Consider the following 14,360-nt stretch of genomic DNA (forward strand, 5'->3'; position numbering starts at 1 on the left):
CACACACACACACACACACACACACACACACATCTTCAGCAAGACTGAAGTGCTTGTGGTAGGCTAAATAATGGTCCCCAAACGTTATCCACTTCCTAATCTCTGGAACCTGTGAATATTACTTTATATAGCAAAAAGGACATATAGATGTGATTAAGGATCATGAGTTGAGGGGATTATCGTGGACTATCTGGGTGGGTCTGAGATAATCCCAAGAGTCTATGAGAAGGATTCAGAAGGAGGTTTGAGTACAAGAGAGGAGAAAGCAATGTGACCACAGAAACAGAGATTGGGATAATGCAGCCAGTAAAAGAGGCAAGGAACAGACTCACCCTAAAGCTGCCAGACAGCTGACCCAGATGACACCTTACTTTACCCTCATTAACACTCATTTATTTACTTCTTCCCTTTAGAACTATAAGAGAATAAACTTGTATTGTTTTAAGTCACTAAGTTTATGGTAATTTTTTATAGCTTCAACAGGAAATTGATAGGGGCTCAAGGTCACAGTGCCTATATTGCTACTTGCCCTCCAATCTTTTAACTTCAAATTCTAACTTCTGCAGTATCCATCACACCAGGCACTTGACACAAAGCAAGCCGATATAAGAACCCTAATAGATAAATCTGCACAACTTTAAAATTCACTTCGAATCCATTGGTAAGTATTGTTTAAGGAATAGCTATTTGGTCTTCAAAAATTTTAGAATTAAAGGGTTGAAAACATGTTCATCCCTTGATACATTGTATTGTTTGAAATTAGGAAACAGAGCAACTTGAATTTGTTTTGCTTATACATGCTGAAGTGTATACACTTTTAAAGACAGCTTAGAATTAAGAGTTAACTTCTAATAAGTAGTGGTAAGAGCTATCCAACCAGTTTTCTATGGTACCACATATCAAAGTCTCTACAATGTAACAGTCTTATTTAGCACTCAGCATTTTAAGGTGAGGGAGAGAGGCATGGCAAAAAGCAGTTGCAAATTATTTTTTAACAGCAGAAAAGCTTTAAAGACCTATACAGTTTGTCATCATCTCATATTCTATTCCAGAATACTTGGAACAAAGTCTTATTTCAATCAGCTCAATCTATACAAGCTATAAAATGCAAAAACAGTCCAAACCCTATAGTGTACAGAATATGCACTATTTAACACTCATTAAATGAAGTACAGTCAATGAAGATTATCAAATAAGAAGCACACACAGCATTCTAAATTTTTAAATCACCTTAGGGTCACTAACTGGAGATTGTACAAATAGCATGTGCAAGACAAAAAAAAAAGAAAAAACAAAAAGAAAAACCAAAGAAAAAAACAAAGAAACAAACTTCTCAGTGCATCACACCAATCAGGATAAAATGTATGGTATTTTTATGATACTAATATTACATTACAACTGTCAATTTTAACTGGGAATGACAAAGAAGTGAAATTCGTATAAGAGCAAGAACCAGCCAATTAAAATGCTAAAATAAAACAGATCACCTGCTTTCTTTGGAAAAAACACTGACAATGTAATGTGTGCAGGTAACTCACTAAATTTTTTCTCATTTATTTGCCCCCTAATAGAAGTGCCTTAACTTTTTTCCTGTAAATATTCTACCTGTTATAACAGTCTGATATTAAGGCTTGTGTAAACGCTAATTTGTTATTGAAACATACTATTTTTTGTTTGATAAGATTGTCTTTGTGAATAAAAAACATATCTGGTTATAAACCATAGAATAAAGCCCCCAAAAGAAAAATGTGACATTTTCTAAGCTAGTGAGAAATAAATTAAACCATGATGTATCAGTTTAAAATTATATCAATATTAAATGACATTTCTATGTTCTATTTTTTCCCATAAAATTAAACAGTGCAGAATAGGGCTTGGGCTACAATTAATCACTTTTGATTTTCTTAAAAACAAAATTTTATTTGCTATAAACAGTTAAAAGGCAATTATCTTCCTTCACAACACACGTGGACATTAAATGTAAGGTTTTAAAAATATCCACAACCTAAAAGAAAAATACTTTTAAATGGCTAAAAGGAATCAAAATAACAAAGTTTAGTGTACAGAAGAGTAGATATAAACAACACCAACATCATTGGTGTTGAATTTTGAATAGATCACAATAAGTTCCAAAGTTTTTCTACCTGTACAAATAAAAAAATGTGTCCTTTCCAAAGTTTGAGGCTATGCACTGCACATCACCCCCCAACAAGTGTATGAATAAGGTTTTAAAAATGTTGCCAGTATTAAGTTCTTCTGTACCTAAAATTAGAGGACAGCAATAGTATAGTGATTAGGGTGCATGAATTCTCAAAACGTAGTTATGATCCAACATTAGTTATGGTGGTTATTTTAACTGAAAAAGACTTTTCAGAAGAAATACCAGCCCTATGCTAACCACCAGAAGAATGCGGGCTTCTACTGACCAAGCCACTCTTATATTTAGATCCTTGTCTGGCTTAGGCCTTGAGCTTCTCTCAAACGGAAATGAATCTGAAAGTTGATGACAGACTTCAGAGTTACATGAATTGAAACACAGGCAGATTCCATCTGGGTAAGAGCCCTGACTCAGTTCTCACTAGGAAACAAAGGTGGGCCTTCTCCAACTTCAAAATTAAAATATACGATTTTATGTATTTTATGTGTGAAAGCAGAATATTCATTGCTGACACAAAATTTGTATGTCCCAGTTTTGAAGGCTGTTTCTTCATCTTTTTGTATAACATATTGCCATCAGGGCCGTCAGATCGACAATCTACATCATAGTGACTGCCAGTAGTCGCCTGGAACTCGAGGGTGTACTTGGTGACAGGCGTAATGTCCTAGTAGAAGCACTGCTAGGCATAGTTGGGCAGTTTGAATCTGATCTCAGTGCCACCAGGTGGGCACCATTAGCAGCAGTGGCCCAGTGACCTGCGGCGTCTGCCCAGCTCTGCGCTGACACCATCCGCGGCATCTGGAGATGCTGTGGTGGTTGCCTCTACAGAGCTGTGGAGAGACTAGGGTCGGGTCTGCACCAACTCAGGGCACGCACTGTAGAGTCTCTCTGAGCCTAAGAGAGATTAAGGATGAGCAGTGATCCACTGGGTGTGGGTGAGGGTTGCTGAACAACCAGGGCCTAGTGCTGGGAACGATCCGGGAAACAAGACTCCTGAGTTTTTAAAATGGATAATGTCCCCAAATTTATGCTGACAATACGTACTCCATTTAAGAACTTAAAGGAAAACCATTTGTCAGTGAAGTCTGCTGAAACACAGAATACTGCAAGGGATTATATATAAATTGTTAAAAAATAAACACGGAACATTTTAAAAAATAGGTCACAAATTCAAATCCAATCACTTATAATATACTGGAAATGAAATAGCCCAGCTTTGAATCCAAAGTGGTTGGGTTTGAATCCAAGCTACATATAACTTTACCCTTATACCCACAGTGTCTTTGTAAAATGAAAACAATAACATCTACCTTGTAGAGCTGTTTTGAAGATTAAATATGAAGTGCTTATAATATTACCTGGTACTCAATATATGGCAATTATTAATATTACTAGAAGATGAAAAGATTAAGTTGTTAATTCAACCAGGTAAAGTACAGAAAATTCCATATACAAACAGACACATCCACAATTGTCAAATGAACTTTCTGGTCTTGGCTAGAGCATATTTGCAAGGAAACTTATCAGAGGGCAACATTGCAATGTGAAGCTTAAGATTAAGTCCAGAAAACTCTAAACAACTTTAAACTACTTCAATTATTTGCTGTCCTCCCTACCCAGCACCAAGAAGCCAGACAAATCAACTCCAACAATGTTCTTTCTGGTGCTTTCTGCAGGAGTGTACCTAGAGAGAAGCAAGAGAAGTCAATGTGTGTTCTGACTATTGAGTGATAGATTGTCTGGAATTCACCAACTTGCTCAATATCCTTTGACCTGTATTCTCCCTTTCAGGAATGTTCTTAGATAAATAGTTTGTCATCAAACTTTGTCATACACCCTAAATTGCCTTCAACCCACTCCAAACTTCTCCTTCCCAAGTCTATTCAGCTTAAAGGTTTACTAACAATTTCGGTGGTTGCTGATTAGGAACGTAAAGTGTGACCTCCCTGAAGTATTTGCATTTCTACAGTGAACAATATAAGACCCTCTTACACACACACACACACACACACACACACACACACAAACATACACACCTACAAAATTTCAACATTTAACAGAATGATATTATACTAATGAAATGGCATATAATATGTATGGGTATATGAACTTTTATAGATATGTCTACTTGCATTTCTGCTTTATAAATATACCTGATATTTGCATTATTGCTTAGAAATGTACCTGAATTTTGATAGAAAAAAAAATTTCTAACTTGAGTGCTGTCTCAAAGAATCTCCCTTGAATAACTCAGAAGTCATTTAATCTATAGTAATGTCAATGTTTTGCTGTCAAATGTATCCCTTCCCCCTCTCCTTATCCTTAAGGAGCAGCTGGGGCTCAAATTGCACACTTGCTGGCTGACTGGAATTTTGCTGTTAAAAAATTTCATGCCCCCATGCATGGATTACACATGGGCCGGAGAAGAACATAGCCATGAGAATGCCATTCCCAAAACAGGCAGCACCTTGGGTCTGTTGTAGCATTTGTCCATTTTCATTTGTTCTTCATAATGCTATGTTTTTTGTCATTCACATACAACTTAAGTAACTGTCCAGAGTGATTTGGCATTGATAATACAAACCATTTCTCGACCTGCTTTAATATAGTTATTTTTTTTATCCCTTTATAGAATTAGATTCATTGTTAATTTTTGCTGAAAAATAAAATGGTAGTGTTAATTTTTAGAAACATACTAATCAGTTCTGCCTTGAGTTACCTCAAGGTGTATTTATGTGTGTGTGTGCATATACACATGTTGTGTACATACTTCTAGATAGGTTGAAAACTTAGGCTTCCATATAATTATGAATTGTTAAACTGACTGTATTAGTTTACTAGGGTTTCTGTAACAAAGTACCATAAATTGGGTGGCTTAAACAACAGTTGATTGTATCAACAGTTCTGGAGATTAGAAGTCTGAACACAAGGTATCAGCAGGGTTGGTTCCTTCTGAAGGATGTGAGGGAAGAATCTGTTCCATGCCTCTCTCTTTGGCTTATAGGTGGATGTTTATATGTCCACATAATGTTCTCCCTGTGTATTTAATCCTGTCTCCAAATTTCACCTTTTTATAAGGACACAAGTCATATTAGATTGGGGTCAACTGCAATGGCCTCATTTTAACATGGTAAAGACCTATCTCTGAATAAAGTTATATTATGAGGAACTGCAGGTTAGAACTTGAACATATAAATTTTAGTGGAATACAGTTTGGCCCATAACATTGAGTGAGATCTTCTTTTCAAAGATTATTTCAATGTCTTTAAGCAAAATTGAAAAAACATTTAGCCAGATTATTTAAGTATGAGTTCCATTTTTACTTTTAGGAGGTAGAGATTATGAGCTCAGTCGCCTGATCAGTATTTTGAATACAATAAATATTCAATAAATATTTGGAGAAGGAATGAAAGCATCATAGTCCAGGAGAGGTAAAAGGTGACATCATAAGCTTCCTTGATTTGCTTTATTTTTTTTTGAACCTGAGGGTATGGGTTGTTGATAGTCTGCTATGGGGGTTTAAGATAGGAATCATATTCAATTACCAAAACTCCTATTTGGAATCATTTTTCCACAGAGTTTCCTAGTGTAAGGCTTAGAACAAGAAGCTCAACAGTTTCCCTGGACTTATGGGTAAATTGGGTTTTGAAATGCTTTATTTTAGCATCTTTCTTGGTTGTCTTTGACTGAAAGTCAATGTAGGAGGGTCTTGAGACTTATGGAGAAAAGGTTGGAAATTTGGCTGAAAAACTGAGGCAGCCAATTTTTGATTCCTGATTTTGCAAATAGTAGACGGAGGCACTGCTCTAATATTTATGAGCCAGGAACAATTTGAAGATAGAAGCTCACATTCAACCAATTAAAGTTTAATTTTGACTGAGAGCAAAGCCAAGTGGTCATTCACTCTTCCCTATGAAATACTTTAAAGTTACTCAATCAATCCAAAGGGAATGGGAGTACAGTGATCCCTTCTACTATAGCCTCTCCTTGCCTGCTTGCTAAAATATGGAATATCCTTTGGAAAGTATGAAGGTTGTGTGTTTGCCTGCAGATCTAGTCTATGTCTTCTAAAGAGAAAACCCTCTTCTCTAAGATCTGCTTTCATCTGAAGTGGAACTATTATATCACTAACATTAATATATATATACATATTTATTTTATATTTTTATTAATTAATTAATTTAATTTATTTATTTTTGGCCGTGTTGGGTCTTTGCTGCTGTGTGCGAGCTTTCTCTAGTTGCAGCGAGTGGGGACTACTCTTCGTTGTGGTGTATGGACTTCTCATTGTGGTGGCTTCTCTTGTTGCAGAGCACAGGCTCTAGGTGCACGGGCTTCAGTAGTTGTGGCATTGGGCTCAGCAGTTGTGGTTCACAGGCTCTAGAGTGAAGGCTTAGTAGTTATGGTGCATGGCCTTAGTTGTTCCGTGGCATGTGGGATCTTCCCGGACCAGAGATCGAACCTGTGTCTCCTGCATTTGTAGGCAGATTCTTAACAACTGCACCACCAGGGAAGCCCTATATTTTTATTTTAATATTTAGACATTCATGTGTTTTCCAAAACCCTCCAAATCTTCCTCTGCATTCTCATGTTTCTGTCATTCAAGATGATTATTGTCAGGCAGTTTTTTAGACTAAGCAAATTAAAGAAAGTAGTATTGGTGGTGGTGGTACATGCATGTTAGAAGAACATGCTTATTTGACATTAAACGTTTAAATATCTTCTCGATTTGAAATGAGACTTTAAAACAAAGAACCAAAAATATTAGGTCTAACTCAATATGACCCTTTCATTAAAATCCCTTAAAACTCTTAAGAAAGTTTGTGGGTACAGGCCAAATTAAAATTTTCCTTATGCTATATTTGCTGCTTAAAGTTAGAATAACAAGTCTGATGAAATGGCCTACCTAGCATATTTATATATAATACTTGGATGTCACATGCTGCTCCCACCTCACTAACCTAGTACAAAATGGGATTGCACCTGGCTCTATTTAGAGGTGGAAAGGCAGCCTTGCATGAAAGTTTTAGAAACTTGTCTGACAGCCTGAATTTTTATGCACCCACATTCTTCTGTGGAAACACAGAGACAGGGAAATAGGCAAAATCCCATTTATTTTTTCCAGTAAAACTCTGCTTTATGAGCATGTGTTAGCAATAACAATAGCTAACATGTATATGGCACTCACTATGTGTCAGCAGAGCCACCATACTGTCCAAATCAAGGAATTACCATTCACACTGCATTCTATGTAAATGGCATCCACTGGAGTTATACAATGCGGAGGTACTGAATTTTAGTCTCTGTTCTAAGCACTTTACATATATTACCACAATATAATACTCATAACAGCTCTAAGAGCTAAGTACTATTATGTCGACTCAACAAATGCAGAAACTGAGGTACAGAGTACATAAATACTTTGTTCATGGTCACATAGTAAGTGACAGAAAGTAGATTCAAACTCAGACAATCTAATTGTAGAATCCATGATTTTAACCACTACACATACTGACTCTATGAAGCTTGGAAAGAGTATATGGCTTTGGAAATGAAGAGATAGCAGTGACTGAATAAAGAATGTCTGAATGCAGTTAGCATGCAAACTGCATGCTTGAAAAGTTCTTCACATTTGCTTAACATGAGCTACAAATTTGATTCTGAACTTTTAAACTTTCAATGCAAAGAAGGAAACCTTATCAGTTGCATGATTCACATTATCTAAATGGAAAATATAGAAGCAGAGTTATTGCTACTGAGATCAGGAAACTATTGCTATGAAGATCAGAAAACTAGTCTTTTTATGAGCAGTCTTGAAGAGTATGTTGTGAGCGATATCATCAACAGCACCTCCATAGTAAACACAGTAACATGTTTCTTAAGGCCTATTTCTATTAATATTGCTTACTGTAAATTGATGCCATAAAGCCAAAGTGATCTTCCCTCTAAATTATTATTGAGCTATACTTGGTCAAAATAAAGTAACCCTGTAGTCCATATTCACGTTTCTCTGGTGGTCTTGCTTAAGCCAACAATGGACTGCAAAGCATCCAAGAAAAACAAAGGGACTTCTAGGGACTTCTCTGTAAGTATAAGCTCTTTCCATTCAGAATTCGAAAATGTTGAGCAACACTAAGTTCCAGGTTATACTTTGTGATGAGAAACTGATATGCAGGTAAAACATGTATATTAAATGCAGGTCCACCTGCTTTAAAAGTTGATGACCACTTTGTCATAGACCAGTGCTGCTACCAAGAATTCTGAGTGTGTAATTCAAGGAGAATCAGTGCAGTGTCAGTTAAGGTTAAGCATCTGAACTTTTGAGCAACTCATACCTGATCCCAAGCCACTTAGTTACTATGTGACCTGGGATAAGCTACCAATCTCTTAAAATTTCCTTCTTCACTGGTAAAGATAAAAATACCTATCAATACCTACCATTAAGTACTTAAAATTGTAGGGACATAAATATTTTTGTGTCAGAAATATATGATTATTGATTACTTTTTCAATATTCTGCACAAACTTTATATATAACAGGTAGAATCAGGCTTAGGAAAAATAGAAAAAAGGAACATTACCTTCAGTTCCCCACCCTCCTTCTTTCTAGTCCTATTTATAGTAATCCTCCTTGCTTCTATGAGGAAAAAGCAGAACAAAGCTCATTAATACTGAGGCATTAGTGAGTAAGTGTGGCAGTATAGAAGATAGATTTTTCTTTAGTCCAACAGACACATCCTCAAGCTCTGACACTTACTTTTGTTTCGTAAGCCCCAAATTTCTCATTTAGTAAACAAAGGCAATAAATCCTACCCCACAGGTTTGTTGAAAGGATGGGAGGTAACCAATGTGAAAGTATTAATACAGTGGTGCCACATATAAGGTGTTCAATAAATGGTAGTTATTACTGGTATTGTTATTACGCTGTTATAATATTTAGCCTTGGAGACATGAACTTTAGACACAGCTGTTATCCTAACTCATGGTGTGTCCTTGGGTGATATATAAATGTACTTGATAAATTACAAATAATTATTTAAATAGTAGTAGTAGTAGGTAAGATGTAGTATGTAATAGTAGTAGTATTTGTATACATTCATTTTTTAATATTCTTTTCCGTTATGGTTTATCACAGGCTATTCAATATAGTTCCCTGTGCTATACATTAGGACCTTGTTGTTTATCCATTCTAAATGTAAAAATTTGCATCAACCAATACCAAATTCTCAAACCATCCCTCCCCCACTTCCTCTCCCCCTTGGCAACCACAAGTTTGTTCTCTATGTCTATGAGTCTGTTTCTGTTTTGTAGATAGGTTCATTTGTGTCATATTTTAGATACCATATATAAGTGGTATCATATGATATTTGTCCTCTTTCTGACTTTTGCATCCATGTTGCTGTAAATGGCATTATTTCATTCTTTATTATGGCTGAGTAGTATTCCATCATATATATGTACCACATCTTCTTTATCCATTCATCTGTCAATGGACATTAAGGTTATTTCAATGTTTTGGCTATTGTGAACAGTGCTGCTATAAAAATAGGATTGCATATATCTTTTTGAATTATAGTTTTTTTCTATGTATATTCCCAGGAATGGGATTGCTGGAACATATAGTAATTCCATTTTTAGTTTTCTGAGGAAACTCTATACTGTTTTCCATAGTGGCTGTACCAACTTACATTCCCACCAACAGTGTAGGAGAGTTCCCTTTCCTTCATATCCTCTCCAGCATTTTCTATTTGTAGACTTTTTAATAATGGCCATTCTGACCTGTGTGAGGTGGTACCTCATTGTAGATTTGATTTACATTTCTCTAATAATTAGTGATGTTGAGCATCTTTTCATGTGCCTACTGGCCATCTGTATGTTTTCTTTGGAGACATGTATTAAGGTCTTCTGCCTATTTTTCGATTGGGTTATTTGTTTTTTTGTTGTTGAGTTGTATGAGTTATTTGTATATTTTGGAGATTAAGCCCTTGTGTGTCACCATATTTGCAAATATTTTCTCCCATTCGATAGGTTGTCTTAATTTTTTAAAATTGTTTCCTTTGCTGTGCAGAAGCTGGTAAATTTGAGCAGGTCCCCTTTGTTGACTTTTGTTTTCTTTTTATTCCCCTGGGAGACTGACCTAAGAAAACATTGGTACTATCTATGTCAGAGAATATTTTGCCTATGTTTTCTTCTAGGAGTTTTATGGTGTCTTGGCTTATGTTTAAGTCTTTAAGCAATTTGAGTTTATTTTTATGCATGGTGTGAGGCTCTGTTCTAACTTCATTGATTTACATACAGCTGTCAAACTTTCCCAGCACGACTTGCTGAAGAGATTATCTTTTTCCCATTTTATATTCTTGCTTCCTTTGTCAAAGATTAATTGACCATAGGTGTGTGGGTTTATTTTTGGGCTCTCTATTGTGTTCCATTTATCTATATGTCTGTTTTTGTACAAATATCACACTGTTGATTACTGTAGCTCTGCACTATTGTCTGAAGTCTGGGTGAGTTATGCCTACTGCTTTTTTTCTTTTTTCCCTCAGTATTGCTCCAGCAATTCTGGGTATTTTATGGTTCCATATAAATTTTTGGATTATTTGTGCTACTTCTGTGAAAAATTTCATGGGTAATTTGATAGGAATCACATTAAATTTGTAGATTTCTTTGGGAATTATAGCCATTTTAACAATATTAATTCTTCCAATACAAGAACATGGGATACCTTTCCATTTCCTTGAATTCTGTTTTATTTCCTTTATTAATGTTTTATAGTTCTTAGTTTATAAGGCTTTCACCTCCTTGGTCAGTTTTATTCCTATGCATTTTAATTTTGGGGGTGCAATTTTAAAAGGTATTGCTAATTTACATTCCCACCAATGGTGCAAGAGGGTTCCCTTTTCTCCACACCCTCTCCAGCATTTATTGTTTGTATATTTTTTTTAAAACTTCTTTACTGGAGTATAATTGCCTTACTTTTTTGTGTTAGTTTCTGCTGTATAACAAAGTGAATCAGCTATACGTATATATATATCCCCATATCCCCTCCCTCTTGCGTCTCCCTCCCACCATCCCTATCCCACCCTCCTAGGTGGTCACAAAGCACTGAGCTGAGCTGATCTCCCTATGCTATGCGGCTGCTTCCAACTAGCTATCTATATTATACTTGGTAGTGTATATGCGTCCATGCCACTCTCTCACTTCGTCTCAGCTTACCCTTTGCCCTCCCTGTGTCCTCAAGTCCATTCTCTCTATCTGTGTCTTTATTCCTGTCCTGCCCCTAGATTCTTCAGAACCATTTTATATTTTTTAGATTCCATATATATGTGTTAGCATACGGTATTTGTTTTTCTCTTTCTGAATTACTTTACTCTGTATGACAGACTCAAGGTCAACCCACCTCACTACAAATAACTCAATTTCATTTCTTTTTATGGCTGAGTAATATTCCATTGTATATATGTGCCATGTCTTTTTTTTAACATCTTTATTGGAGTATAATTGCTTTACAATGGTGTGTTAATTTCTGCTTTATAACAAAGTGAATCAGTTATACATATACATATGTTCCCATATCTCTTCCCTCTTGCATCTCCCTCCCTCCCACCCTCCCTATCCCACCCCTCTGGGTGGTCACAAACCACCAAGCAGATCTCCCTGTGCTATGTGGCTGCTTCTAACTAGCTATTTTACACTTGGTAGTGTATATATGTCCATGCCACATTCTCACTTTGTCACAGCTTCCCATTCCCCTTCCCCATATCCTCAAGTCCATTCTCTAGTAGGTCTGTGTCTTTATTCCCATCTTACCCCTACGTTCTTCATAACCTTTTTTTCCCCTTAGATTCCATATATATGTGTTAGCATATGATATTTGTTTTTCTCTTTCTGACTTACTTCACTCTGTGTGACAAACTCTAGGTCCATCCACCTCACTAGAAATTTCTCAATTTTGTTTCTTTTTATGGCTGAGTAATATTCCATTGTATATATGTGCCACATCTTCTTTATCCATTCATCTGTAGGTGGACACTTAGTCTGCTTCCATGTCCTGGCTATTGTAAATAGAGCTGCAATGAACATTTTGGTACATGACTCTTTTTGAATTACGGTTTTCTCAGGGTATATGCTCAGTAGTGGGATTTCTGGGTTGGAAGAAAGAATATACAGTGGAGAAAAGACAGCCTCTTCAATAAATGGTGCTGGGAAAACTGGACAGGTATATGTAAAAGTATGAAATTAGACCACTCCCTAACACCATACACAAAAATAAACTCAAAATGGATTAAAGACCTAAATGTAAGGCCAGAAACTATCAAATTCTTAGAGGAAAACATAAGCAGAACACTCTGTGACATAAATCACAGCAAGATCCATTTTGACCCACCTCCTAGAGAAATGGAAATAAAAACAAAAATAAACAAATGGAACCTAATGAAACTTAAAAGCTTTTGCACAGCAAAGGAAACCATAAAGAAGACCAAAAGACAACCCCCAGAATGGTAGAATATATTTTCAAATGAAGCAACTGACAAAGGATTTATCTCCAATATTTACAAGCAGCTCATGCAGCTCAATAACAAAAAAACAAATCCAAAAATGGGCATAAGACCTAAATAGACATTTCTCCAAAGAAGATACAGATTGCCAACAAACACATGAAAGAATGCTCAACATCATTAATCATTAGAGAAATGCAAATCCAAACTACAATGAGATATCATCTCACACCAGTCAGAATGGCCATCATCAAACAATCTAGAAACAATAAATGCTGGAGAGGGTGTGGAGAAAAGGGAACCCTCTTGCACTGTTGGTGGGAATGTAAATTGATACAGCTACTATGGAGAACAGTATGGAGGTTCCTTAAAAAAAGTTTGTAGATTTTTTTATAGAGGTTCCTTAGAAAAACAAAAATAGCACTACCAGGTGACCCAGCAACACCACTACTGGGCATATACTGTGAGAAAAACATAATTCAAAAAGAGTCATGTACCACAATGTTTATTGCAGCACTATTTACAATAGCATGGACATGGAAGCAACCTAAGTGTCCATTGACAGATGAATGGATAAAGAAGATGTGGCACATATATGCGATGGAATATTACTCGGCCATAAAAAGAAATGAAATTGAGTTATTTGTAGTGAGGTCGATGGACCTAGAGTCTGTCATACAGAGCAAAATGAGTCAGAAAGAAAAAACAAATACTGTATGCTAACACATATATATATGGAAGCTAAAAAAAAAATAGTTCTGATGAACCTAGGGGCAGGACAGGAATAAAGACAGTGACATAGAGAATGGGATTGAGGACATGGGGAGGGGGAAGGGTAAGCTGGGACAAAGTGAGAGAGTAGCATTGACATATACACACTACCATGTGTAAAACAGATAGCTAGTGGGAAGCAGCTGCATAGCACATTGAGATCAGCTCAGTGCTTTGTTACCACATAGAGGGGTGCAATAGGGAGTGTGGGAGGGAGGTGAAAGAGGGAGGGGATATGGGGATATATGTATACATATAGCTGATTCACTTTGTTATACAGCAGAAGCTAACACAACACTCTAAAGGAATTATACTCCAATAAATATGTTAAAAAAATTATTTAAAAAAAGGTATTGTTTTTTTACATTCCCTTTCTGTTATCCCATTGTTAGTGTAAAGGAATGTAACTGATTTCTGAATGTTAATCTTGTATCTTGCTACTTTGCTGAATTCATTTATTTGATCTCATAGTTTTTGTGTGGAGTCCTGAGGGTTTTCTATATATAGTATGATGTCATCTGCATATAATGACAATTTTACCTCTTCCCTTCCAATGTGGATAGTTTTTATTTCTTTTTCTTGTCTGATTGCTGTGGCTAGGACTTCCAATCTATGTTGAAGTGAAGTGGTGAAAGTGGGCATTCTTGTGCTGTTCCAGATCCTAGTGAGAAGGCTTTCTGTTTTTCACCTTTGATTATTATATTGACTGTGGGTTTGTCATAAATGGCTTTTATTATTTTGAAATATATTCCCTCTATTCCCACTTTGGTAAGAGTTTTTATCATGAATGGATGTTGAATTTTAGCAAATGCTTTTTCTGCATCTATTGAGAAGATCATGTGATTTTTGACTTTTGTTAATGTGGTTTATTATATTAATTGATTTGCATATGTTGAACCATCCTTGTGAACCTGGGATGAATCCCACTTGGTCGT

General features: G+C 36.0%; 1 pseudogene; it reads right to left on the reverse strand.

Moving 5' to 3' along the window:
- Positions 1-2,321: 2,321 nt before the first annotated feature.
- LOC132513793 (transmembrane emp24 domain-containing protein 7-like) lies at positions 2,322-2,956 on the reverse strand (annotated as a pseudogene).
- Positions 2,957-14,360: the final 11,404 nt, after the last annotated feature.

This window comes from Lagenorhynchus albirostris, chromosome X (assembly GCF_949774975.1).
Source record: "Lagenorhynchus albirostris chromosome X, mLagAlb1.1, whole genome shotgun sequence".
NCBI lineage: Eukaryota > Metazoa > Chordata > Mammalia > Artiodactyla > Delphinidae > Lagenorhynchus > Lagenorhynchus albirostris.